The sequence below is a fragment of the Cherax quadricarinatus genome, chromosome 16 (assembly GCF_038502225.1).
Source record: "Cherax quadricarinatus isolate ZL_2023a chromosome 16, ASM3850222v1, whole genome shotgun sequence".
NCBI classification, from domain to species: Eukaryota; Metazoa; Arthropoda; class Malacostraca; order Decapoda; family Parastacidae; genus Cherax; species Cherax quadricarinatus.
The window spans coordinates 23,375,119-23,402,791 of NC_091307.1; the positions used below are offsets into that span (position 1 = coordinate 23,375,119).

Genomic DNA, 27,673 nt, shown 5'->3' on the forward strand with positions numbered 1-27,673 from the left:
TTAGCATATTTACAAATGTTCTTTCATTAATGAGGCTGCACTAATTAAAACTACAAATTTCTTCATTTTCATGCTTTTAAAGGGATAAGCTGTCACATAAATATAAAAAATGATAGCACTAGAGATAATTCGTCTATTATATACAAAAGACTGTTGTTTTAATGACATTCACTAATTAATAAAATTGTGATGTACCATTTACAGAGTACTGTATCATTAAATATTATTCACCTACAATATCTACCCATAACAATTTCAACACAGGTAACTTGTATAAATATGAATCATAACCACTATAATTTGATACTTAAATATGTAGTATTGTATATAAAATTTATGATATATTTTGTAGAGAAATAAATGAGCAAATGGCATAAATACACTGTGAGAACACCTAAATTCTGAAATGTTACAAATTTTTACTCTTTATACACATGTTACCCAGAGCAAAACCAAGTTAATAACAGAACATCACTTCAACAATAACCATCAGGAAAAAAATAGGTCTATGTAATAGCAAATACTAATTTATTTCCACAATAATATGCTGAACACGTTCTAAAATACTTGCATTATAGATAAGATTAAGGGAGTAAGAAGAATGCTTGTACAAGTCTGTACAGATCTTAAGAGTCCTGGACATAACTACCCAGGAAATGTGCAGTAGTTTGACCAAGAAACTTTGCTGAAACACCACAAACCACCATGTATTTGATGCCCATTAAAAGATACTGGAGTAATTGAACAGAGAATTAAATTAAAAAATACAAGTGAAGAATTTTTGATATATATAAATGAAACTTCATTGCACGGTTAGATGTGAGGTTGCAGAGTCTCTTGGATAACTATGGACAATGTTTGTACACTGGAAACCAAGGTGGATCACATCCCTGGCAGCGAACCCCAAGTCACCGCAGCCCAGCCCTATAGCAGCATCAGCACCTATACTTCCTGGGATCATGTGTCTAGTTCTCTTTCCATACATTCCAACTACTGTATAGGATTATCTGCCCAAGTCAGGGTTGTAAATGTAGTTATACAGGCTTATTCAATAATTTCAATATGATGACCCTTAATTTGGTCAAGGTCAAAATCAGACCAGTTGCACCCAATATAAATTACTACTCCATGTTGTTATTAAGCACTCAAATATCAGCAAGACTCACCAGTCTACATTGCAAATATGGTTCTTCCAGTAAGAATATGCAATGAGACAATAAAGTGCTCTAGCCTGAGAGCAACAACAAAGAAATTTTACCTGTTTAAATACATATGTAAGCATCCACAGTTCAAGTAATGTTATTTAAGATACTAAAGCAACAATCATTGCAGATACTTTACCCCCACCATACTGAAAATGTTATCCTGGTATGGGATTGTTATAATATAAATTATGGGACATGTAATTTGTCTCACCTATATATGTTGCTTTCAATCACTTGTTTTATGAAAGATAAGAAATTGCCTTGAGGTGATTATCTGGTGTTGATGGAGCACTGGTTTCAAATTATCAAACAATTAACAAATTAGAGGGAAAAGAATTACTAAAAAAAGTCTACTACTAAATAATGAGGTAGGTAATGTGACCTATAATAAAGTCTTTATTAGTTTATGAAGTACACCATAAACTTTACTGGGGAAAATTATTATTATTATATTAAAAAAGAAGTGCTAAACCCATGTGGGGATACAGCACTGCTACTGAGGGGGAAAAATGTGGGGCATGTGCTAACTGCTAGCTTTAAACAGTGGAAACAATGCCACGAAAATTAAATATAAAAATGCTGTTGCAAAATACATGCCATAATATTTTAATAATTTGGTAATTCAAAATATAAATTATAATTCTTGAAAATATCTGGGAGTGGCCTCTGCATTTTTAAAGCCTTTTTGTATTTAACATTTTTAATACTAAGGTTACCGTGGATGTTACATTCAACGGAGAGGAATATTCTTCCAACAAGAATATGTACTTTATCAGGACTGAATATCAGCAGGTACACAAAAATAGGTATGAGCATGAGCCAATATTTTAAGACAATTTTTAAAGCACAGGCAATGCAGCATAATTTCAAAACTAATTCTAATCCCTTTAATACATTTGTCACATGACACATTTAACCTATGCCTCATTTACATTCTCACTATGCTAGCTAACAATAAACCCAAGCCTCCACTGCTAATCTGGATCACCAGTGTGATTTCCATACACATTTGACAGAAAATGCACCATGGATACCTAAATGAAATTACAGTAATTCCTTTGCAAAAACCTTCCAAGACTGCAAGTAATGATAGAGGTGGGAAAATAAAGCGAGTGAGTGCTCCCTGTCAGGTGCATTATGCAGACCAAAGAAAACAGGTACCCTGTTTGAGCAATCTTGGATAAATGAACCAAACAGCAGGCAAGAAGCAGCAAGAAGTAGGCACTTGATCTACACTCTGCCAAGGGTAGGGGAGGCAGGCTTGTTGTTCTCGGACAATCAATAAGTACTGCATTGTGCAAAATAGCACCATATCTGTAAGGTAAGGACATACACATGGTACATTAACATGTCTTCACTAAATACCCAACTTTTATCTTAGCTGCAGAAAGAATGATCCTTCTGATGCTGTAATGTACACTACAAAGCAGCTAACTCTGTATTGAAAAAGTATTAAAAGTCATTTCAAATGTGTGGAAGCAGGTCAACAGCTACAGACAAAAGACTGTATCATCCAATTATTTACTGTATAGTTATGAACTTTGTACTGTGCATGGGGATTCTCAATGGCAAAAATAAATAAATTATAATAAAATATATAAAAAGGTAATAATAATGATGATGATAGTGATGAGAATGATACTGATGATAAAAATAAAAAATAAAAAAAAAATTACTGTACATTGTTAACAAAAAGTTGCAGTACTCTGAGCTAAGTTCTGGCACAGAGATGAGAGAGGTGCAGTCTATTAACAATCCCCCTAAAACAACAACTTCTGTTGTGAAAAATGCAATAAATATTTTCTTGTACTAGTATTTGTTGTTCCTTATAATAACAAATATCTACCTATAACTACAGCTTATACTTTTGCAAAAACACTTGGCATACACTATCGTTGTTAAAGTATTTTATCAAAGTTAGAGGAAAATATGAATCGAGTATAATACATGAGCAAAATGGGAGTCTGGTCTTTCTTGCCTTTTAACCTCATTATTTTTTTAGGATTAGAGTAACTAAATGCTCATGGCATTAACTATGGTCTCTATATTATTAAAGAACAGCATATAAAAAGACATGTATTACATACACAAGTGTAAATGCATGTGTGAAAACTGGGAGTGTTCTTAATTACATCACTCAAAACAGTGATAAAAAGCAAGTGTTGGTTAGTAGGAAGGGCAGTGCCTGTACTCTGAAGGAGGGATAGGGGGGTTGCAGCTGGGGGGTAATCTGAATTGTGATGTCAGCACACTTCTGGAAAAGACAGCGACTGAATGAATGATGGTCAGCTTGCCATGGTGGTGGACAGCTATTCTGTTTAAATATATATTATATACACTCTATATATATTTATTTTTATATCATCAGCTATTGGTAATTACCCATTTCTATTTATATCGGTAGCAGTGTAAAGTTTGTGATTTTCCGTCTTCTTGAATTAATCAATAATGTGTGCGTGCCTTAATGATTATATGCAACTACACAAGTAGTGCTATGCTTTTCTATCCTATTTTTATTTATTCAAACAATTCTTTAAATATTTCAATGGTGAAGACAGTTTTTAGCATCAGGAGTATGACATGGCAACCATTAGGACACGTGTATTTTTCTTTGCTTCAATCACTAATATTGGAGGAAAAAAAAAGCCAAAAGGTTCTCAAATATTGTAGCACACAACACAGCTATATTGAACCCTTCCTAACATTGCTGATAAATATATATTTCAGTGTTTGTGTTTGAGATATCTAATAATCTTAAGTTTGTGATTCCTTTTCATGCAATACTGTAACACATATATAGCATATATTTGTGTGCTGTGCTTCTTAGGAAGAGTTAGTTAACCAAGGCAAACTGCTCTAAAAATAGATCTTTTAAAAAATTAATTAATGTATTTTCCTGAATTACATTACTGTATGCACAATTCTTTAATTTGCACCAAAGCTAACTTGGCAACCTAACAGACGTGCTAATATTAAATGTTACTAATATAATGTCATTTAGCTTAATTCAGCTCAACATAGATTAGCCTAAAATTACTAAATAGTATTTAACATAAATGAAATGCTGTACATTCATTTGGTGATTTTCAAACTGATTTTCCCAGAATTATCTCAATAATGAATTTACACTACAGTATCTACTGTATACGATAAAACTTAATGCTGCTTTATAAGCCAACATTACAAGCACTGCTTATAAACATGACATACACACACCTCGCCTATGTAATTACAGTTTACCCTTGATTATATGTGATGGAGGTGGTGGGGGTTCCTCAGAATAATTGGAAATTCAATTAAACATATCGGAATTTTGAGTAATTTTTTATAATTCAACAGAATGTCATCAAGTACTGTACTGTATTTCCATACTGTACATCAGTATATGTAGTGGGTTCTAAAAAACCTGAGGAACAAAATAAATTGCTAACTCTTATTTGCATTTGGCTAATTGTATTAAATAACAGGAACCCACAACACCCACATTAAACATCCATTTTCCAAAGATCAATGCAACTTATTAAGAAACAGTGAAAAAAAATTATTACTATGTATAAATGTAAAAAAAAAAAAATCCTCGACTAATTTCTACAAAAAAATAAAAAATAAATAAATAAATAAAAAATAAAAAAAGCCCCACACACAAAAGAAGTACACAGTAAACCAAATTTCAATGAATTTGATGGAGTAAATTCCTGAGATTTTTTTTTTTTATAGAAAATCTCAAGCCCCTGTACCTGCAGCTGGTCAGTGTCAGCAGTAGTGGTGATGTTGAAGATAAAGACAAGTGAGCAGGACAAGCCTTCATTCAGAAAATAAAGTCTTGTTCTGGTGTACAATCTTTGCCTTCAATCATATCAGCAGTGTCCTTCAACCGAGGGTGGTGGGAATGGTGTTTTTGAGCACAGATAAGTTTCCTTTCCATTATGACTCGCTAACAGTTACATTAGTGTTATTCCACAAAAGTCTTAAGAGAAATACATGACTCAAACAATGAAATACTGACAAAAACTTTGATTTGATGTGCATACTGTATGGCAAATGGCACACTAGACAAAAGAGCAATATTACAGTCTACTAATAATGACCAATATTTTGAGGGGTAAAGCATTAATGAACAGTATTAAGAAACAAAACTTGCATTAGTAAATTCAATACAGTTTGAATGATGATGCCTAATTGTTTATAAGGGGGCCCCTCTTGATAATTTAAGAAGTTTTCTCTCTGAAAAGATATGTGATTACTACATAACTTTCATTAAATGTCAATAATCATCAAACTTGTTTAAGCTCTTACATTAGCTATATATATTTATTTTAATCAGTGAGAAGCACTATACAAAGAGGTCACAAAGCTCCTGCAGAATGGGATGTGTTCAGGTTCAATCCAGGGAAGGAAAGAATAAGTTCAGTTCCTTGGATCATGAACCTCCTCACTGGCGAAGAGAACCACCCTAGATGAGTATCGACACAGTTTGTTTACTGCCGAGTTCCTAACCTAAAGATTTAACATGCCAATAGGGAACACCTTTTCCCCAGCCATTTTAATTTATACAGTACATACATGGAAATATTTTTAAACAAAATTGCTAGGTAGAATTCTTCCCTATAGCGAAATGAAAAACACACATGTGGATAATGTCCTATGCATATGACCAAAGAATAAAGATTTATATAAATGTTTCTTCTTGAATTAAATATCAAATTTATAACTGAAGTTTGACACAACTGTAAATGTAACTTGTGTGAATAAGGCATCAGGTGGATTTCAACCATTTGCCAGGTGGCAACTGACACCTTTATATCTGCACCTTGATGGCACATATGTATTGAAAAGGAATTTTACTAATCTATCAACAACAATGTCTCAATACTTTGGCTGGAAAAATACACAAATAACCTGCATTTAGAAGACTGAAACTTATGATGATGGTCCGACTAGGACCACTAGTCACACTGGTGACTAGTTAATGGTCTAAGCCAAGCCAAAACATCGTCATAAGGTTCATTCTCCTAAGTGCTGGATATTTGTGTATTACGTGTACTACTTTATCAAGTGTGATAAGTTTCATTGTTGCTCCAAGTCACATTTTTAAATGCTACCTGGACACATGTGGGTTTAGAGTAGAGAATAGAATACATAACCTTCCATGCCTGCCAGTGCAAACCTAAACTTCACAAACTTGAGTGTAACAGCCTGTGTCAACTAGGTGTCATGCAAGTTCAAAGGTCCAAGAGGTGGGAACTCTCTACCTCTGCATCTATACCATTATGATAAACCTTGGTTTGGGAGCACATGACAGTGATTTCATTAGTAGTTAGTCTTTGAACTAACCTCTACTCTAAATCTGAGTGTAGCCAGGTACTGTAATGTGTAAAACGTATTTTGGAGCAATAGCGGAGCCTACATCGTGGCTGATGAATGGAGTCAAAATCCTTGTTTTGATACATAGGTACAATGTGCTGAAGCTGGGACAAAAAGCTAAACATGAAATAGCAATAACAATTGCTATCACCACCCTAGCATGCAAACATGGCCACAGCTGCTGATCATTCATTTGTCCCAGGAGTGGCATAGACCCACCTTCTGGTGCAAAAGTTCACAAAATGGGGGTAGGTAGTTGCTGAAGAAAATTAAACAATGTCGACAGTTGCTAAGCAGATTAGTGTATAGGTTGGTGAGACGATAAAAAAAATAATGACACGAGAACATTTACATTGAAGATACTTTTAGCACCAGTGACAGAATAAAAACATGATCACAATTGTATACGAGAAAAAAAAAAGGCCTGATAGGATAATAGAAACAGTATTTACGAAGTGTGGTAGACCGCTGGAATGAGATTCAACTGCTGGAAAGGAATTCAACTTCTGAAATAAGAAAGTAGTACATGCTACAATCACTAGAATTTTGTAAACATTGCATGATGAACTGAACAACAAAGCCAGGATGCCACAAACATAACTCCTGCAACTACAAATTCTAGACAAAATACGCATACAATAGTAATTACACGCCCACGCCCACACACACACACACACACACACACACACACACACACACACACACACACACACACACACACACACACAGTAACCTCTAAATTTATCAAAACCCTTTGTTAATGCATAACAAAAAAGCTAATTACAGAAATATTTATCTATTTGAGCATGTAGACCTGGGGTAGATTTGGCACAAAATGTGGCTTATATTTAGAGCATTATCTATCTGTAAAATATGGATGTGAATAGTTTTCATTCGGTACAATTTTACATCCTCCAGTCCTGGCGAATTTCTTAGAACTGGGCAGTAGTTGCATTTCAAAATACAGTATAATACTAGGATATTTTAGCCAAAACCCAGGTGCACTGTCAGGCTCAGGCTTTGTAACAAATAAATTTTGTAGTATAAACAACAACCCAGAGCACACATGCCAATGATTTAGAACAGAAAATCATGTTCTTGAGTGCCCACTACATTTCCTGGCCCTCATTCTAATAGGAAATATTATTTTATGAATTAAAACAGTAGCCATTAGCATAGCTGTTCAACCTGAACAAGCTTGAGAGAATCTAATGAAGAAGTGGTTATATATACCTTTGAAGTCGATTATATAAAAGAACACCAAACCCATGTAGGTCATATAGTGCTGCAGTGTGGTTATGTGCAAGGGTAGGGATTAGAGGAGTTGGGAAAGTAGTGCTGATGCAAAATTTACATCAAAGTTTGTGCAGTAGGTTAGTGTTAAAAAAAGCCACTCTCTGAGTCTGCATTGAAAATGGGAATTTTGGCTAGGTATTGCATATGTTGAAAAATATTGTGTGTGCTCTCTGAAGAAAGGACAGTCTATTAAGACATGGTGAATAGATAACTCAGTGTGGCAGTGTTTGCAGAGTTGGGTGTCTTCTTGTTGTCTCCATGTGCAAGTCAAACATATCCAATCTGTAATCATGCATACAAAGTTTTCCAGATCCTACAGCAATGGAAATATGGCTAGGAACCCAAATGCAGGTAGATAGAAAAACAATGTGTTGTGTTCTGACTCTGAACAATGTTGTTGCCAGCAACTATGGAGTTATGAGAGTACTGGATATAGTCTAAGGAAGGGAACCATTTGTGGGAGATGGTAGAATATGAGTAGTAGATCAAATGGCTGAGTCTGCATGCTCATTAAACTAAACATAAGAGTCCAGAAAGAGCAGAAAAAATAACTGTGCTCGTTAGATATGCGACATAACCATTTATGTATACAAAGTACAATGGAAAGTGGAATCAAATTTTTGGATATCTTGTAATGCACTCTGAAGTATGAAACAACAAATGACATGGTTTACATACTGTAGTTGAAATGTGAATGACAGTGGAGAGTATTGACTATAATTCTGCTGTAAAAATGCTGGCCAACTATGTAAATGTGCTTGAATTACTCTTATCTGCAAAAGCAGCCTCGTACCATACATCAGCGGGGAATCTGGAACCATTAGTGTAATGTACACTGCAATGTAATAATAATAATGTGACTGGAAGTGTTCAAGGGAGTGTAGGCCCTGTAAATCACTGTTAGAGTCATGAAGGAAGCAGGTTCATATATGAGGAACTACAAGGCTAGTTAGAACACTGGTAGTGGGTTCGGGGAATAAATGGATGCCAAAAAGCAGTTCTAGGGTCTAAGGAGGACTTGTGGATGTTTGGGGGGGTCAGTAGAGTGCCACAATTACTATGGATTCAGAAGAATAAGAAAATGAGTCATTCAACACAAAGTAAAAATGGAGAGCAGCACCTAGAATAAGCAAAAAGAAACATGTACCCACTCTGAGCCATGGTCACTTCAGCTGGAAGCTTATGAACCTGCTGAAAGGTTGCAATAATTGCCTCCTCCATGTTATATACAGTCAAAGGAGGTTTCACCTACTGCTGTTTGTTGTAGTTTAAATAAATATAAAAATCATGTACAAACATTTATACAGTTTATGTAACTACATTTGATATATGCTATTAATACAAATTATTGACAGTTGTAAGCCTTTATTTTAATTTATTGCTACTGAGATTGAATGCAGTCAGGGTTAAAAGTATCGTTGCACACTTGTTCAAAACTGGTCTAAACCCTAAGCAAGTTCTGGCAGTTCCAGTGCCATCAGTAGTTCAAGGTCTTGGCATGTAACAGAACTTTTGTCCATGACTACACCTGCACTTTCTTGGTAAATTTTATGCCATAAATGTATTAATAAAATTTGAGGCTACTGTGCGCATGTGTGTAATTACAGTACTTATTTGATTTTGTGAATAGTGAGCTCTAGCTCTTGTAATTACTTGTGTGTGTATGTGAACTTTTGTGTGAAAGGGTATGTATGTGCTTGTGTTTCTTAATGATACTTGCTGTTGAAGGGTCTTGAGAGGCAAGCTACAGGGTCTGGGCTCAGGGCGAGGGGAGTTCTGCCACAATCATGACTACTCACATGATATGGCCACTGGGGTAGGAATCCATAAAATGGAAAAACCAGCATAGCACTGTGGCAGGGGAGTTAATAGGACAATATCATGATGGTCATACTACCACTAGTGGAGGCCCACCCAAGCTATCTCAAGAATGTCCCATGCCTACACCCGAGATACCTCTGCACCTGCTCAACCTCACAGCAGTACACCAGCTGCTCACACCCTTTATTCTGTCACATTTACAACCACTGTAGTGTAAGCGCACCTCTGGCAAGACAGTGATGGAGTGACTGATGGTGAAAGTTTTTCTTTTTCGGGCCACCCTACCTTGGTGGGAAATGGCCAATGTGTTAATAAAAAAAATAATAAAAAAAAATATTTACAACCAAGCAGGTTGCAACAGTTAAAAAAAATAATCTGTACGGTTTGATGCTTTTTAGACAGCACTTGTAAAGTAAATCCATTACAATAAAGAAAGAGTCTGAGGTAGCAGAATACTTTAAAATTACATTACACATCCCCTGAAGAATGCCCACTAGGTGAATGCTGCAGAAAGAGAGCCATGGCTGCCAGAATTTCCTTGAGAATATATCGAGTATTTAATTGACAGCGAGAACCATCCCACAGTGACCACAATAGGAACTTGTCTGTAGCTGCCAATCACAGCTGCCACTCAAACCTTCACCATCTGGCCCATCACATCCCTCACATTAGTTTTAGCAACCCATATATCTCTCAATTATCATTGCCATCAATCAAGATCCTCTCTCTAAATAACCCAGTCTATTTTTTAATTCCTTTTATTTCATCAGCATATAAGCCTCTTTCAACATGAAGCATTCATCAGATATTAAATTTTAAACATTTCTTGAACTACATAATTCCTGTAAATACATAAACAAGACTGCACAACACTATAGCCCTGTCTCTTATTATCTCAACACAAAAATGTCTTTATATTACTGCTATTAGCACAAAAAAAGCCAGATGGATATTGTTTTATACTTTCATTTTCTTAATACGTATATCTGAGCGTAAGCAAAAGCCTACCCCCACTCAAGATTTTTAACTCATTTAAAATGTAGTCAAGGTAAGATATAAACAAAAGAACATAACAGTTACTCAATTTATATCCAGTGACAAAAGAGGCACTTCTAAAAACTGACATCTCTCACACTGTAACCTGGTATTATAAGATACCTCTCTAAATGTTACACTCACCAAAGCCTGCCTAGATAAACAAATAAAAAATTATCCTAGTCTGACAAACAAGTACATGAGACTGACAGTGAAAATATGAATAAATTCAAGGGGGTGGGATGGATGGAGGAGGGGTAAGGGAAGACGGAAGGAAACAGGTGGAGGAAGGAGGGAAGGAGGTACGTTGGTAGGGGAAGAGGGAAGGAAATAGGTGAGGGAAGGAGGAGGTAGGTAGGTATGTAGGGGAAGAGGGAAAGAGGTAGGCAGGTAGGGGGGTGGAGGTAGGCAAGTAGGGGGGGGTGGAGAAAGAGGAAAAAAGGTAGGTGGGGGAAAAGGAAAAAGGACAAATGGAAATAAGATAGAGAGAAAGAGGGAGGTGAGGATGAAAGAAGGAAGATGCAGGGAAAAGTATATCTGCATGTATCTATAAGTGTGCCTGCATGTTTGTGTATAAAGCAAGATTCAGATCTCAACATACACTACAAAGATAACTAGAACTAATCAAGTATGTTGTCACAAATGGCTTCCCTGACAACTTAACAGATGTAGGGCATGAATGAAATTTAACTGGGATTGGGGATCTTCTTTGTCAATCTTCTATGCCCCCCCACCCCTGGAACCTATTATCATTCTAGTCTGCTGCACTCTAAAGAGTAATTAATACTGTAATCATAAAGAAAGATATACAATTTAATGATTAAAAAAGCTAAAAAAAATTAGTTATGTTTGTATACATTAGCAACAGAAAGATGGTAGGAAAGGCCTGTGATAAATTACTATTACGTATAATAATAGGGAAGCACTAAACCCATAAGGGTCATACACTGCCTGGAAAACAGTAGGTAATCAAGGTTCATCCAGGAAAGGGGAGGGTAACCTCAGTATCTTGGACCAACAGCCCTTCACCAGCACCAAGGCACCCTCCCTCCCTTGAAGGAGGACTGGAGTAAAGTGAAAAGGGAATGAATGTGAGTAAAAGCAAGCAAGGAATAAGAGTGCGGGTATGAGTGAGGAAAAAGTAGGTGCATGTGTGTGGGGGGGGGGGGAGATGAGAGGATGAGTAGGGGTATGCATGTGGGACTAGGTAGGTAAGTGGGTGTGTATTTCCCTGAGTTTGTGAAGGTTGAAGTCCAGTTCCTGGGCCCACCTCTAAGTTTCTACTAATATGGTTGAAATGTCCAAATCATTTTTAAATCTGTGTATGGTGTCACTTTCTACTGTTGTTTCATTTCTCTTTTCAATTCTTTACCACCACAATGCTGTTCAAATGTCTGTTAATATAACAAAGACTCATCTGACTGCTTAGCTTTAATATGTGTCCTCAAATCCTCCACTAATTCATGTGAAAAAGTCCTTGCTTACCAATGCATTTCCCAGAATATTTATTATATCAAATCCTTTTCTTTTTTGATATACATTTCTCTAGTCATGGGGGTTGTTGTTAGTCTTGTCTCATAGCTCTTGCCACTCAGTTTTAGTACCAATCTGGTAGCAAACCTCTGATATACCTTTGATTGGTTTTGAGTCTTTCTACTCCTGGAGCCTGGTCATAGGCCAAGTTCATAAGGTGCTAGAACCTCTTAACTTGTAATGTGCTCGACCAAGTGTTGGTTCTACACTGGTGCTGTCTTTTCAAAAACTGATTTAAAAGATGAGAATAGCAATTTCAAACATTCTTTGTTCAGGCTACCAAAGATTGTTATTACATTAGTTTGAATGTTATACATAACATGTTATTCTGCTTGTGTGCCTTGAAACACATGATACATACTGTTTAATTCAAGATCCTTTCATTTAACCAACTCCATTGATTGATCAGCCTGGTGGTACATTGTATCAGGTTTCCTTTCTTTGTCAAACTTTCATTACTTTACACCTAATGGGGGGTTGAACTTTAGCCAGTACAAGCCATCTTGCTTTCTGTACACATCATCCTGGTTACAATCTTTTCCTTATAGGAACCTAATTTCCCCCTGTCTAACATTTTTCACATAAGTCACTGTTTGTCTTTTAAGTAGTCTCCACTTTCTCTCATGGATGATGGAAGCTATTCCATCATCCATTGCAAAATCTGTGAACACATACATGCAAGCATGTAAATGTGTGCTTGCACATATTTGTGTGTGTCTGTGTGTGAGTGAGAAATTACCTATTTAATACTCCAGGAGCAGAGTTATTCTTGCAGTGTTCTATCTTTAATGTTTATCACAATTTTTCAATATTTCTAATGGTTGTAGTACCTGTTTCAAAGATCTTCAAAGATCTTTCACTATTCATCCCCTCTGTGAAAGAAAACATCCTAGTTTTCTTCTGGCACTGCTTTTCCTCTTCTTTTCCCTGTCCTAATAAGTTTGTCTACAGTTTCACATTCTTTTATGACCATGTGTCCTTCCCTCCTCAACCATTCTGTTTTATCATGTTTTTCTGCTTCATAATTTTTCTTAGCTTCTCTGAACACTTTTTCCATTCTGCTCCTTTTTAAATGGACATCACACAACTGCTGGATATCATATTTCAATTTAATGTACACTTTTAACACCCTTTTTCAGTACAGTATTTACCTATTACAGCATTTATCTAAAGGGCATTTTAAGTTTTGCCAGTGTAATAAACAAATTATCAATAATCTCACAAATGTGATCTGATGATGATAATGTTTTCTTCCTTGTGATGCCTACATCCTTCTTTTTGTCTGATACAGTAAACCCTCAGTATAACTAAAAAAAAAAAAAAATGCAGAAAAGCACATAAGTACTCTACTGCATAATTAGTATAGCATTGTACTCACCATTCACAGCTACAGTGCAATATTGAAAATATAATTGAATTAAAAGTACGTACAATTTACTCAATCGATTTTTGCAGTCTCTTAAAACTTTGTTTTATCAAGGGTTTAGTGCACTTTTAATATTTTATCATATAGTCTGTCATCATTTTCTTCCATTTATTAATGAAACCTATTTGTATCAAATTTCATAAATCTATCGATTCATGTGTATAACCTAGTCGTATGTATGAATGCTTACTTGTAGTTACAGGAGCAAAGCTATGATGTGCATATGTACATACAGGTGTGGGTGTTTGTGTTGGTGGTGGTGATTACCAAGTGAGCATTGACATTTTATATTCTCTCCTGGCTATAGGTAAGGGAAGCTGACCCCAAGTGTGACATGCCCGTACCATACAGTCCACGTGTCATGTACTTCCACCCTACAAATACTATAATGTGACTACAGCCTATCTGCAGAAAGAGCTGTAGGACACTTATCTGATGGCAGGTAAATAGACAAAGCACTACTGGGAACATTAACCTGTTTGAACTCAAGAAATAACTCAAGAGTGTATGACTGGGGATGAATAAACCTGTAATGCAACTGAGTGAATGAATATGATATGAGAGGATGAATATAGTACATGACATGAATAAACCTGTAATACACATCTGCATGATAATGATACCTGTGGATGAAAATTGTACAAACTTAGTTGCCTGAGATAAAGCAAGTGAGGCTCGGCCTCACTTGTACCAATGACTGTTGAACATGCTGATTTACTGATAAAAATGCCAAGGCATGAGATTCGGGGTGAAATGAACAAATTGTACCTGATGTGGACCTGACCTGACCAGTAACTGTAATGAGGTAATGAGATGAATGTAGGCCAGTACTGACAATGACACAGTCAACTGGCTAGGAAAGGCTTGCTGCAATTGTTACTGCAATTATGAGGATGAGACATGGGATGGAATGTGGCATCCATGTTGCTACAGGATGCACTCAGTGGAACAGTATGATGGACATGGGAACTGGGAATACATGCACCCAACCTAGAACACTATAACATCTTGTTACCAACCAAGCATGTTGAAAACTTTACAAAATACATTTTATTCCCAGATATAAAAGATCATTAACTAAACTTTTCTAGTACCAAAGTAGTTTCAAGCCATGTCTAGACATAACATTCATGGACATCAATATTTAGTAGCAAAATTTAATGGGAGGGGAGGAGGGGGGGCCTATAACTTTTTTGGCACACAATTTATGTACATATTTTTTTCAATGTGTGTACGTACATGTGTGTGTGTGTGTGTGTGTGTGTGTGTGTGTGTGTGTGTGTGTGTGTGTGTGTGTGTGTGTGTGTGTGTGTGTGTGTGTGTGTGTGTGTGTGTGTGATATATATATAAATATATATAAATATATTATATATATATAAATACATAAATATATATATATATATATATATATATATATTTATATATATATATATATATATATATATATATATATATATATATATATATATATATATATATATATATATATATATATATAGTATATATAAACAATAATTTATAATGTGTGCTGACAAAATAAACCCACCCCAATTCATTGACTTTGCAATATGTTGTCCAAGGATGCTATGCCAAGAGTCAGTACCTTTAAGAGCCGCCAATCACAACCAACGGTAACAAACCCTCACTAAAACTTGATGAATTTTTAATTTCTCTCTAAAATTATTAACTAATATTATCTAAATAATTATCATATCTAAATACTACCCTAATTCATACTTTTAGCAAAAAGACAGGTTGAAATCAATGATTTTTTCAAAAATTATCTAATTTATGAAAGTGTCAAGTTATATCCCCATGAAAACAAATTTGAATCACTAGTAAACTGCTAACTAGCACATTGGTATCCATGGAGTTGCCTATTAACAATTGCATTAGTGAGAGCCCATAAGTGTGTGTAATGTAGCACACTTGGCTTTAGAGGAAGGCTGGAGGGGCAGTGGCTTGTAGCCTGTTTAATGGTTGAGCACACAATTAACACATGAGGCACAAACTCCTCTACTCACACTGGGGGTCAGGCTTCCTATCCACTTCCTCCTCAATTTATCTGCGGCTCTATAATGGTTTATCTAATGTATAATAGAGCAGAACCCGGATTTTTCGCCTTTAACTACTGTAGTACAGCATTCTTATTAATAAATCTGTTAAAAGCACATAAAAATGAATGTGAAAAAATTCTATAAACTAATAAAGCAGAGCTAAAATCAACATTGATTCAGAACATGTGCTGATATTGTGCAATGTGTGTGTATGCACGTGTGTACATATGCATGTATAAGTGAGCACGTGTGTATGTGTGCATGTATGTGTACATGTGTGCATGTATGTGTACATGTGTGCATGTATCTGTACATGTGTGCATGTATCTGTATGTGTACACTGTGTATGTATGTACGTACTCACCTATTTGTGGTTGCAGAGGTTGATTCTTCGATCCTGGCTCTGCCTCTTAACTTGCCACTCTTTAGATTCACTCCTGCTTAGCCTCATGGGCCTTATCATACCTGCTCTTAAAACTATGTATGAAGACTGCCTCTACCACTTCCTCATGAAGATTATTCCACATCCCAGCCACTCTTGAGACTGAAGAAATACTTCCTAATATCCCTGTGGCTCATCAGTGCCTTTAGCTTCCACCAATGTCCATAAGTTCCTGTTTTGCACCTCTGAAACAGCCTATCCCTTTCTACCTCATTATTCCCCCGAATATTTTGTATGTTATTATTATGTTCCCCGGTTCTTCTGTCCTCCAATGTCGTTAGGTCCAATTCCATTAGCTCATACCCATTAGCTCAGGAACAAGCCTTGTTGCATATGTCTACACTTTTTCCAGCTTCCTAACATGCTTTTTGAGGTGCAGGATCCACACCAGCACTGCATACAACGTATGTTGTATAAAGGGCCCAGTTAAGATTCCTGAAGGTTACTCTTAGATTCACCAAACAAGCACTGGCTGCAGATGTTATTCGGCCGATGTGAGCCTCTGCCGTTATACTGGGCACTATGCTCAGAGACTGCAGACTTCACTCAAAGAGTGAAGTCTGCAGTCTCTGTCACCCTAGTCTACATTCCATTTCCAGCATTTTTGCCACTTCACCAATCCTCACAACCTATCAATTATTGGGGTTTAATTCAAGCAACCACTTATCTGCCCAATCTTGCAGCCTGTCCAGATCCATTTGGAGCCTTTCCCTTTCTTCACATTAGTTTTACATCTACAAACAGGCATACATCTAATTTAATTCCAACTGAAATGACATTCATATAAACAAGAAACTGTACTAGTGATAATAACAATCTTCACGGGACTCCACTAGTTAATTTTCCTCATTCTGATGTCTCTTCTCTGACAGTCATGGTTTATTTTCCCTGTATTCACATTTAACTTTCACTTGATCCACCGGAATACATTTTGTTATTCCTGCTTGCACCTTGAGTTTGTGTCCCAGCCTTGTATGGGGTACAATGTCAAATGTCATCCTACAGTCTAAGAAAATGCAATACAATCATCCCTCTCTCTCTCTCTCTCCTATCTCTCATCTGTTACATTTCTATAAAACTCCAAAAAGTTGGCAAGACATCTCTGAACCTGTGATGGTTATTGTTTATGAAACTACTTCTCTCCAAATGGTCTATCACTCTTATTCTGATAATTTTCTACAGTACTGTGCATGGTGTGCATTTCATGTGCATGTTCATATGTATGTGTATGTTTCTGTGTTTGTGTATATTTGATACAATGTACTGTATTACAAATATTAGATACAGGAATAGGGCTCATGCTTGTGGTGTCCCATTTTGTTATAAATTTTCAAAATTCCTAATAGAACTGAACACACTATTTCTTCCCTGATCTCATAAATTAGTCATCTACCACACATCACTACAGAAATGTTTTCACTTCCATCTGTGTCTTCATTTCAAATGTACAACCTCTTGTTCTCCCTGTTAATGGAATCAAGAAGAGTACATTACCTACATTTTGAACATTCACTTATATAATTTATATGCATTTAATCATTATGCATATTCTCCTCTGATCATCTAATGAGTGCTTGCCTAATCCCCTTAGTATTCCTTCATAAATCTTTTTTTTTTTTCAATTCTGGAATCTATTTTGGGGAAAGTCTGATATGTTTTGTACTTTAAATATATGACTTTAAAATATAAACAACATATCACAGCAGCACAATCAAATGTTACATTGTAAACTATTTTTTAAACTTTTTACCATTCACATGATTCATCTGAAACCTATAATAAACAAGAACAGCATCAGTTTTTCTCCTATATTTATTTAATTTTGTAATGAAAATTTGTTTCTATAATCACCCCTAGTTCTTTTTATAAATTCAATGTTCTGAAAATTTTATCACATTTTCCTCTATTTTCATTAAGCATTGTTAAATGCCATAAAGTTTTTTATACTTGACGTTCTCAGGGAGTAATATATTACAACAAAAATATCTTTTAAACCTAAGTTTGGATTTCAACTGCAAAAAACTTGACATTACTGTATTCACATTTTACTTTCACTAGCTTATTATAAGCTTTAGTATTAATACTACTATGCCACTGCCCCTTTTCCCAATCCTCTCTCTCTCCAATTTTTTTTTCCAAGCATGACCTTATTCAGTGCTTCTTGCTAATGAATAAATACAAATCAATACCACAGCTAGAACAAATTACAAGTCCACAAATTTGAAATTAAAACTATATGATGTTTGGGTTCGTTCAGGATCTCAGTACACTAGCTAGAAACTTGATAACAGCCAAGATTTTATTATTGTGATCAATTTATCTGCTAAACTCAACAAGGGACATGCAAAATTGGGAATGTGAGGAAGTTGAGAAAGATGAGAGAGAGAGAGAGTGTGAGGAGGGGTAGAGGTGTGTGAATTATTATTATTATTATAATAAAAAAAGAAGCGCTAAGCCACAAGGGCTATACAGCGCTGCAGGGAAGGGAAGGAAGAGAGGGTATTGGATGGCAGAAGGGAGGAGGGATGATCAGTAGGTTACAGAAAACAGCGGGGCAGGGGATAGTACGGGGGTAGAGGGTAGCAAGAGATTGAAGTAGAAAGGGCTGAAGGTATCAGAATTTGTGAAGTAAGTCAGTTGTTGTCAAAAAGTCAATGAGAGAGACTGGATGAAAGGTGGGTCCATCAGCGAGAAGGGAAGGTAAAGAGAGAGCAGCAGAGCGAAGACAACGATGGAGGTAAATTCTGCGTGCTCGTTGATAAAGTGGGCAGTCCAACAGAATGTGGCTGACTGATAATGGAGCTTCGCAATTCTCACAGAGAGGAGCAGGGCACCTCTCCATGAGATATCCATGAGTAAGACGAGTATGGCCAATGCGAAGACGGGAGAGAGTAGTCTCCCAACCTTGACACAGGTGATATGAAGACAGCCAGTAACCTATACTCGGTTTAATAGACTGAAGTTTGTTGCCGAGCATAGTAGACCAATGTCGTTGCCAACGGATGTGAAGGTGGGAAGATATTGCAGCAAAATAGTCCGTAAATGGAATACCTCTATATGAAACTGGTAGGTCATGTACTGCTGACCGCGCAGCAGTGTCTGCCTGTTCATTGCCCTGTACGTCAACATGACCAGGGACCCAGCAGAAAACAATATCTTTATGCTTGGTAAAGATGCAGCGTAGCCAAAGTTGGATACGGAGGACTAACGGGGTGAGGTGTATCAAATTTCTGTATAGCCTGTAAAGCACTAAGGGAGTCTGAGACAACTACAAATGATGACACAGGCATAGATGCAATACAGATAAGTGCTGTAAGGATGGCATACAATTCAGCAGTAAAAATACTAGCCGAAGATAGTAAATGCCCTTGTACGACACTGTCCGGAAACACTGCTGCGAATCCTACGCCGTCAGAAGACTTAGAGCCATCTGTGTACACAGCAATGGCATGAGAATGAGAGTGAAAGTGGTCAAGAAAAAGAGAGCGGGAAGCGACCATAGACAGTTGGGCTTTCGAGCAAGGGAGAGAGAAAGAACAGACTCGAACAGCTGGAACTTCCCAGGGGGGTAGGGAAAAGTGAGATGCTACATGTACATAGAAAGGTGGTAATTGAAGAGAAGACAAGAGCGAATGAAGGCGAAGAGAGAAGGGACGGAGTAAACAGGGGCGGCGAACAAATGAAGAATGTCTACTAATATCAGTGACCATTCTATAAATGGAAGGATTGCGGAGATCATGAGAGCGTACATAGTAGTGAAGGCAATGGGCAACACGGCGATCGGATAAGGATGGAACGTTCGCTTCTGCATAGAGGCTCTCGACAGGGGAAGAGCGAAAAGCACCAAGGCATAAACGTAATCCTTGGTGATGAATGGGGTTAAGGCTAGAGAGAGTAGCAGGAGATGCTGCTGAATAGATCTGGTCACCATAATCAAGTTTCGATAAAATAAGGGTGGAATGTAGGCGAAGGAGGGTTCGACGATCAGCTCCCCATGAAAGATGAGCAAGGGTTTTAAGAAGGTTCAGCTGGCTGTGACAAGTTGCCTTCAGAGAGGTAATGTGAGGTTTCCAGGATAACCTACGATCAAAGAGGAGGCCCAGAAACTTGACTGTATCACGTTCAGGGATATGGGAGCCATAGAGGTACAAAGGATGATCGGAGATGACAGAGCGTCTAGTAAAGTAATTTGGTGGGTTTTAGTGCTGGAAAATTTAAACCCACGTGTGGTGGCCCAATTGGAAACACGGTCGACTGCATGCTGGAGAGAAACTGTAATGAGGTGACAGTCAGCGCCTGCACAGGCAATAGCGAAGTCATCAACATAGAGTGATGACCAAATATTTGATGGAAAACTAGAGGCCAAATCATTAATAGCAAGTAGAAAAAGTGTTGTGCTCAGAACACATCCCTGGGGGACACCTTCAGCTTGGATAAAGTCCTGGGAGAGCACATTATTAACCCGAACACGGAAATGCCTGTCAGTTAAAAAGTTCTTAAGGAAGGATGGTAGATTGCCTCAAAGGCCTAAGGAGTGGGCTTGGGCTAAAATATTATACCTCCAAGTTGTGTCATATGCCTTCTCAAGGTCAAAAAATATGGCAATAACTGAGTGGTTATTCGCAAAGGCATTACGAACATACGTATCCAAGCGTAGTAAGGGGTCTATGGTAGAACGTCCTTTACGAAAGCCATATTGACGAGTGGAGAGACTGTTGTGTGTCTCTAAATACCACACTAAACGTCTATTTACTAGGAGTTCCATCACTTTGCAAAGTGCACTGGTAAGAGCAATGGGGCGATAGTGGGAGGTTTCATGTCACGTAGTGCCTGGTTTGCGGAAAGGGAGAACAATGGCGGATTTCCACAGCTGTGGAAGAACTCCTTGTGACCAAATAAGATTGTAAAGGCGTAATAGGACTGCAAGGGCTGAGTGATGTAAATGTTGTAGCATATGAATATGAATGTCGTCGGGCCCAGCTGCCGATGATCGGCAAGCTGAGAGTGTTGCCTCCAGTTCTTGAAGTGTAAAAGGCACATTATACTGTTCTTCTCTGAGAGAAGAAAAGTCCAAGGGTGCTAACTCTCTGGCAGACTTTGAGGAAAGAAATGAGGGGCATAGATGGAGTCCCTGAGAAATACAGACCAGATGATTGCCAATTTCATTGGCAACATCTAGTGGGTTTGCTATATCAACACCGGCAACCCGCAGAACAGGAGCCGGGTCAGGAGAATATTTACCACTCAGTTTTTGTACTTTTTTCCAGACTGCACTCATAGAGAAAGCAGAGGTGATGGTGGAGACATAATCTCGCCAGCAAGTGCGTTTAGCATCACGGATGACACGGCGAGCGATCGCACGCTTCTGCTTAAAATCAAGAAGTCTCTCTGTGGTTCTATTGTACCGGTACGTGCCCCATGCAGCGCGTTTCAAACGTACTGCACGAGCACAAGCAGGAGACCACCAGGCACGCAATTCTGAGAATGCCTGCCCGAAGTTTGGGGTACAGAATGAGAAGCTGCGGTTAAAATGGAGGACGAGAAGAAGTGTAAAAGCTCATCGATGGAGGACGAAGAAGGAACCTCTCTAAAAACTATTAGGTGTTAGTAAAGGCTCCAATTTGCCTGATCAAATTGCCAGCGTGGGATGCGAAGAGGTGGTGAATATGAAGGGGAAGTAAGAATGATCGCTGTCATGTAAGTCCGGGAGAACAGACCAAGAGAAGTCTAATGCGGCGGAGGAAGAGCAGACTGAGAGATCGATGCAAGAGAGAGTGTGAGTCCGAGGATCAAAATGGGTGTGAGTACCTGTATTTAAAACATGGAGGGGGTGGGTGGCAAGAAAATCCTCTAACTGGATGCCACGGGAATCACAGTGAGACCCCCCCCCCCCAGAGGAAATGGTGGGCATTAAAATCACCAAGTAACAGAATCGGTGGCGGTAATGACGAAACAAGAAAGGCAATATCCGGAATAGATAATGCCCGAGAAGGAGAGAGATATAAAGAACAGAGCGTATACCACCTATGCAAGTGGATACGGGCTGCTGTGTAATGCAGCGAAGTACGAACAAATAGCTAATGGTACGGAATATCAGTGCGTAGAAGAAGGGCACTTTCATTAAAGGTCCCATCAGGAAAAGGATCTGAAGAATGCAATAAATTATAGCCTGAGATGGGAGAGATAGCAGCAGAGTGTAATTTTGGCTCCTGTAAGCAAACACCAACAGGGGAAAACTGGGAGAGTAACATCTGAAGCTCACCCCGATTACACCTGAGGCCGCGTATATTCCACTGTAAATAGGCCATGATTGGCAATGATAAAGATACCTGAAATCCGCAGGTAAGGGTTCCTACGGACTAGAGGGGTTAGAAAAGTCCACATGCGGAGGCAGTGGAAAACGTTCAAGCAGTGAAGGAACGGTGCGCTGTGAAGAAAGGAGTTGCGCAGATGGAGCAGAGGAGAGAGAAGGAGCGGAGGGTGGATCAGTGTCCATTGATGGTTTGGTCTCTGCAATATATTCAGAGATTGCTTCAAGTGTTTCGGAATTCAGAGACGTCGTATGGGAGACAATATTGGAAATGGTAGGGTGAGGTGAGTAAAGATTGGAACTGTATTGGACTGTACCAAGGTAGGGGGGGGGGCAAAAGGGTGGAGGGAACTGGAGAAGCGTGGAAGGGGACAGAAGAGGCTGAAACCTGGGAGGTGGCAGAAGAGGAAGAAACTTGGGAGGGAACAGGGGAGGAAGGTACAGTACGAGGAGGAGGGTGAACCTCTACACTTGTAACAGAGCCAGTGAGAGGGGAAGAACCAGGAACAGAGACAGGGAAGGTAAAATGAGGAGGTGGAAGATGGGTAGGAGGTGTTAACGGACCTTTTTTTTGACTTTTGAGAAGTAGAGGGACGATTGGGAGGAGGTGTCATACGAGATCTCGTCGCTACTGAGGCTTGTGAGAGAGAACACGAAGAAGCGAGATCAGACTGAGGCGTTGAAGTAGGGACGTCTGAGCCGAGGACAATAAAAGAATTAGATACAGGAGTGACTATGGGAGAGGTAACCACAGAGGTGGGTGCAGAAGATGGGATACCAGAAGTGGGGGGACGTTTTGAAACACGGGAATAAGAAACACGAGGGAGTCTCCCTTGGAGGCGGAGATGAGAAACTGCCATGGCATAAGGGAGACCTTCTGCCTCTTTGAGGTAATGGATTTCCTGCTCATTTAAGTAGACTTGACAACGGCGAGAGTACGAAGGGTGAGCCTCATGACAATTAAGGCAAGAGGGAGGTCGATTGCAAGACGTATTAGAATGGTCATCGGCACCACAGACTGGGCATTCGGCGATAGATCTGCAATATTTCGCTGGATGGCCAAATCGCCAGCAATTTCTACACTGTTGCAGTGTAGGGATCACCTTTCGAACTTGTAACCTATGTCCTGCTACATAAACTGAGGATGGGAGTTCACGGCTGTCAAAAGTTAAACGAGCCACATTGCTAGGGTATCGTCTCCGCCTGCGGGCAGGAAAAACGTAAGTGTCTACCTTGAGGATTGGGAGATCTTGGAGTTCCAGCTGTTCAAGAATGTCAGTGCCACATGTCTGGAAATTTTGTTGAACTATGGTATGGGGCAGAATGACGGTACCACTACAAGAATTGAGGGAATGATGTTTTTCAATAGTGACAGGAACAGTATCGATATGGGAAAGACGAGAAAGCTCATGAGCCTGGGTAGCATTCTGTATGGTGATGATGCGCGTACCGCTCTTAAGAGCATGAAAAGAAATATCTTTACCAACATGGCGTAGGAGTGCCTTGCCAATACTGTGGTCAGAAAGATAGGCAGTAGAGGAAGTCGAAAGTCTGAAACTGAGCGTGGAAAGGTAGTGAAGGACGTGTCGATCGTTTCTGAGAAGAACGAGAAGGTGGAGAAGTATCATCAGCAGGTAATTGTCGTTGGCGTTTAGGCGTGGGACCAGAGTTGGTCCGACATGGAACGGGTCGGCGATTCGAAAATTGCCGCACCGTAGAGGGAGAGGCCGGAAGCATAGTCAGAGGAGAGCGAAGGTCAGATAAATCGAAGGAGTCAGTCAAGGCCTCAGTACCTGAAGCGGGTGAGGAAACAGCACCGGCAAGAGGTACAGAGGCATGAGGAGTGTCTGAAGAGTGGTCCAAAGACGAGGCGGGGTCAGAACGGGGTGCGGTATCAAGAAGGGGCCCGGGGGTAGCAGGTTCATGGACTAGGGCTGCCATGGTTAGGTTACTTCTTTCTTTTTGTTTTTAAGAAAAAAAAAGAAAGAAGAAAATAAAAATAAAAAAAAAGAATAAAAAAAGGGGGGACCGGGGAGGAATGAAAGGGCCAGAAATCTCCCTCCGCTCCCAAGAGGACCTCAGCACCGCAAGTAGCGCAGATGCAGCATGGAACCCGTGCCATACCCTACCCATCATGCCAGTAAACTAACAATCCAGGATAGCAACCTCACATCTGCCGAGCTACCTCGGTGGACAAAAGAGAGGGTGGCTGGAAATCCGCCACAAAGCACACCTCCTTCGGCCACCACCCCCGGAATCCGAAAGGTGGCTTCCAGAGATACACCCGTCGCCCTAGAGACACCCAAAGCCACCCTCCGGGAGACCGGAGAGGGATCGGGACATCCCCAGGCAATCCAGATTCCACGGCAAACTACGCCACCGCCAAGAACCTCAACGGAATGGGATGGACCCCGGTACCCTTTCCCCTACCTAGGAACTAGCATGCCTGTGTGAAAAAAAAAAAAAAAAACCCAAAGGCCAAAAAGGAAGGGCAAAAGGGAGGGGTGGAGAGAAGGAGGAAGAAGGAAAAAGGGGAGGATGGGATAGGAAACGAGGGATTGGGTGGTAATTAGGTTCGGTCTGAGGAAGGAGACCGACAGGTCTAATTCCTCAGACCAAGAGCCTCTTCACCACGCCAAGGAGCCCCCCTTGAAGAGGAGAGGTGTGTGAAGTTGGGGGTAAGTGGAGCTGTGGTTTAATAAAGCAAAATTGTAATCAAAGCTGGTGAAATAGCTTAGTTTATGTTAAAAAGTCAAAAAGTGCTTCTTTATTAAAGACAATAGTGTCTGCATCAAAGGCAGGCCTTCCAGCAAGGTCAGTGAGTGAGTGTGTTGGGGCCGTTGAGACATCATAAGTGACTCCTGCATGAATTCCGATAGACAGGATAACCTATTATGTTAGATGAACAGTGCAAATTAACAGTGCTCACAGTGGCACCCTCTTCTCCCTGTAGTATCCGTGAGTGAGTTGTTTGTCCAATACATAAGCACAACAGAGCAATTTCCCAAACCCAACAACAATGGGAAGGTATGTCCAAATTCCCAAATAGTCTGATAAAAACAATTTGTTGTAGTACAATGTGGACCAATGTTTCTGCCAGCAGTTTGAGGAGGTGGTGAGAGCAGTGAAAAATAGTCATTTATAACCTTAGAAAACCTTCAAAGGGTTCCGAGTTTTCCTACTCCCACAGTCTGTCCTTGGGCAAGGCTTGTCTGGTGCTTGCCTAATCAACTAGGCTGTTACTGCCAGCAGCCTGCTGGCCCACATATCCATCATAGCCTGGTTGATCAGGCACTTGAAGGTACATGTCCAATTTTCTCTTGAAAAATCTTTACACTTGCTTTGACAGTGTTTCTGATATTCTGTGAGTGTTAAACAGTCTAGGCTCATAGATATTGATACAATGTTCTCTTACTGTTCCTAAAGAAATACCGCTATGGAAAATCAGGTGGTTTTGAATAGCTGACCAAGCGGCTAACTCTGCATGTTCACTACCTTCAACACCTTGAACAGGAACCCAGCAAAATATGATTTTTTTCTGCTTAGTGAATATGTGAAATTATTAACACTTCATACAAAGGACGATGGGATGAGGGAAGTCAAATTTTTGAAAGGCCAGAAATTATTATAATCAGAAAGAAGCGCTAAACCACAAGGGTTATACAGCGCAGCAGGGCAGGGAAGGCTGCAGGGGCAATGGGCAGTAAGAAGGAAAGGGATGATTATTAGGTTATGAAGTGTTGTGGGGCAGTGGATAGTGCAGGGGTAGAGGGTAGCTAGAGATGAAGGTGAAAAGGGCTGAGAAGAGCACCAGAGACATCATCATCATCAGAGTTTGTGTAGTAAATCAGTTGGTGTCAAAAAGGCAATGAGAAAGTCTGGATTAAAGGAGGGTCTGTCACCAAGGGAAGGTAAAAAAAGGGCAGCAGAGTGGAGACAATGTTGGAGGTAAATTCTGCGTGTTCGTTGATAGTGAGGGGCAGTCCAACAGAATGTGGCTAACAGATGGGTAGCAATTACAGCAAAGATGGGTAGCAATTACAGCAAAATAGTCCATGAATGGAACACCTCTATTTGAAACTGGGAGGTTGTGTACTGCTGACCGCATAGCAGTGTCTGCCTGTTCGTTGCCCTGTATGTCAACATGACCAGGGACCCAGCAAAAAATAATATCTCTGTGTTTGCTAGAGATACGGCGTAACCAAAGTTGGATACGAAAAACTAGGGGGTGAGGTGTATCAAATTTCCATATAGCCTGTAAAGCACTAAGGGAGTCTGAAACGACCACAAATGGTGACACAGGCATAGATGTAATACGAATAAGTGCTACAAGAATGGCATACAATTCAGCCGTAAAAATGCTAGCCGAGGGTAATAAATGCCCTCCTACGACACTGTCCGGAAACACTGCTGCGAATCCGACGCCATCAGAAGGTTTAGAACTATTGGTGTACACTGCGATAGCATGAGAATGAGAGCGGAAATGTTCAAGAAAAAGAGAGCGGGAAACCACCATAGGTAGTTGGGCTTTCGTGCATGGCAGTGGAAAAGAACAGACACGAGCTGCCGGAACTTCCCAAGGAGGCAGGGAAAAGTGAGAGGCTACATGAACATAGTGGTGGTAACTGAAGAGAAGACAAGAGCGAATGTAGGTGGAGAGAAAAGGGATGGAGTAAACAGTGGCGACGAACAAATAAAGAACGTTTACTAACATCAGTCACCATCCTATACAGTGGAACCTCAAAAATCGAACTGCTCCCAACACAACCAATTATGTAAGTGTATTTTTGTAAGTGCTTTTATAAGTGTATTTTTGAGGGTCTGAAATGGACTAATCTAATTTACATTATTCCTGATGGGAATAAATTCATTTGGTAAAGGCACTCGAACAACCTTCTGGACCGAAGAAAGTTCGATATTTGAGGTTCCACTGTATATGGAAGGATTGCAGAGGTCATGGGATCGAACATAACAGTGAAGGCAATGAGCATCACGGCGATCAGGCAAGGATGGAAAATTCGCCTCTGTATAGAAGCTCTCAACAGGGGATGAACGAAAGGCACCAAGGCACAGGACAAGACCTTAGTGATGAATATGATCTTAGATAGAGTTGCGGGAGAAGCCGCAGAATAGATCTGGTCATCATAATTCTAGCTTGGGCAAGACTAGGATGGAATGCAAACA

General features: G+C 39.3%; 1 protein-coding gene across 2 annotated transcripts in view; it reads right to left on the reverse strand.

The window, feature by feature from the left end:
- Positions 1-511: 511 nt before the first annotated feature.
- LOC128688900 (activin receptor type-2A) overlaps positions 512-27,673 on the reverse strand; it is a 98,515-nt gene continuing 71,353 nt past the window's right edge. For both annotated transcript variants that reach the window (XR_008407087.2, XR_011392066.1), the window contains exon 14: positions 512-2,519. The gene's annotated coding sequence lies outside the window, so the exon portion shown is untranslated. The remainder of the gene's footprint in view (positions 2,520-27,673) is intronic.